The following is a 2,500-nucleotide window of genomic DNA, read 5'->3' as shown; positions in this document are numbered from 1 at the left end:
CCGCTAATCGCTAATCACGTCCCGATAAAGCTATCCATGAAATGAAAAGCCATTTGAATACTGATTGACCAAAGCTAGCATCCCGCTACAGAGCTACAGCCTAACAGGCAACATCCGGTTCCCCATTATCCATTAAAATACATCCTAATAAGATTTGGCAGCTTAAAACAGTCTGTTATGCAAACACACACACGCAGGGCCGCTGGCAGCCTTGATTGGGCACGGGATAAAACCATTTGAAAGCCCCCCAACCTCCCCCCTCTACATACAATGCCGCGAAGACCCAATTCTGGGGCCCCTCTCCTCCTGGGCCCGGGACAACATACCCTTTTGTCCTCTGCTGTCAGTGGGCCTGCACACACGGCTTTCGGAGACATTGACACCTGATGACTAGACCAAGTTGGTTTTATATAGTTTTACTGTAAGAGATACAATACAATATCATACAACATGTACAGTATTTATAAAGCTCAGTATCACAACAATGAAGTTGTCTCATAGTCAAAGCACTTTCGAGGTGACTTGAACAAGGCTTCTTTAAAAATATGTTTTTATATTTAATTTTTTAAAATTCATTTATTTTCGTCTAAAATGTGTTTCCACTATATATTATACATTGGTCCATTGCATTGTACACCACTGCTGCTGCTGGCTCGATAACTGAAGCTGTTTTTTCTTCCATTTTGCGTTTTCTATTATTTAAGACAAACTGTTCCATCGCTTGATGACATCCTGTCCTGCTTTACAGCCAAAAGACGCATGCCAACACTGTTGCCAGATTGGGCATTTCCTGCCCAACTGAGCTGCTTAGGATGGCCGTCTGCGGGTAAAAAGGGGGAATTTTGGCATTTTTTTCTGCAAACATATGTCCATAGAAATCAATAGAATATAGGCCTAGTTCAAATTGAGCGGGATTTAGTGCTTTCTGGCGGGTTTTGAGCATTTTTGGGCTGGAAATCATCAGCCTCATCTGGCAACCCTGGGTGCCAACTCGACTCTAATTTAACCACTTAACTGTGATCAGAGAGTGGAGTGGAGAGAGGACTTTAAACCAAGGCATAGCAAGAAGAACAAATACTAAAAACAAATAGAAAGTGGTGAGAAAATCACAATATCTCATGGGCTTCAAGGGTCTCAAGTCTTCAGCGTAAATTCATCAGCCACAAATATCCATCACCAGACAGCACCAGTTCTCTAAAACTATTTAGGATCCTAAAAGAAACTCTTAACCTTTCGCAAAAAACAACATATTATATATCTATATCAACGCACTGAAAGGACCACACAATGAGAGGAGAGACTGTGTGGAGAGGAGGAGAGGAGGAGGGGAGGAGAGTGAGGAGGAGAGCATAAGGAGGTGAGGAGGAGGGGAGGAGAGTGAGGAGGAGAGCGTAAGGAGGTGAGGAGAGTGTGAGGAGAGGAGATGAGGAGAGTAAAGTGGAGGTGAGGAGGAGAGTGAGGGGAGAGGAGAGGAGGAGAGATGAGGAGGAGAGAAGGTGAAGAGAGGAGGAGAGTGTGTGGAGGAGAGGAGAAGAGGTGAGGAGAGGGTGTAGGTGAGGAGGAGAGGAGAGGAGAGGGTGTCTAGGTGATGACAATAGAGAGCAACACAACGCTGCTTAATGGGGGAGAGGAGAGGAGAGGAGAGGAGAGGAGAGGAGAGGAGAGGAGAGGAGAGGAGAGGAGAGGAGAGGAGAGGAGAGGAGAGGGCGTCTAGGTGATGTCAGGAGATGAGGTGAGGTGTCTAGGTGATGAGGAGAGGAGAGGTGAGGGTGTCCAGGTAAAGAGGAGGTGAGGTGAGGTGAGGTGAGGAGGTGAGGAGGTGAGGTGAGGAGGTGAGGTGAGGGTGTCTAGGTGATGTGAGGAGGTGAGGTGAGGTGAGGTGTGTAGGTGATGAGGAGAGGACAGGTGAGGGCGTCTAGGTGAGGAGGAGGTGAGGTGATGTGAGGTGAGGTGAGGTGGTGAGGTGAGCGTGTCTAGGTGATGACAATAGGGAGGAGGTGAGGTGAGGTGAGGTGAGGGTGTCTAGGTGAGGAGGTGAGGTGAGGGTGTCTAGGTAATGTGAGGAGGTGAGGAGAGGTGAGGAGAGGAGAGGAGGTGAGGAGAGGTGAGGAGAGGTGAGGGTGTCTAGGTGATGTGAGGAGGTGAGGTGAGGGTGTCCAGGTGGTGAGGTGAGGTGAGGTTGTCTAGATGATGACAATAGGGAGGGAGCACCACAACGCTGCCTAACGGGCGTATAGGTTAGGAGGTGAGGTGATGTGAGGAGGTGAGATGAGGAGGTGAGGTGAGGAGGTGAGGTGAGGAGGTGAGGTGAGGGCGTCTAGGTGATGTGAGGAGGTGAGGTGAGGAGGTGAGGGTGTCTAGGTGATGTGAGGAGGTGATGTGAGGAGGTGATGTGAGGAGGTGAGGTGAGGAGGTGAGGTGAGGGTGTCTAGGTGATGACAATAGGGAGCACCAGAACGCTGTCTAATGGAAACTAGCAGGTTAATTAAAGCCATGAGGT

The sequence above is a fragment of the Engraulis encrasicolus genome, chromosome 18 (assembly GCF_034702125.1).
Source record: "Engraulis encrasicolus isolate BLACKSEA-1 chromosome 18, IST_EnEncr_1.0, whole genome shotgun sequence".
In the NCBI taxonomy this organism is placed as follows: Eukaryota; Metazoa; Chordata; class Actinopteri; order Clupeiformes; family Engraulidae; genus Engraulis; species Engraulis encrasicolus.
Note: the sequence above shows the minus strand (reverse complement) of the source record.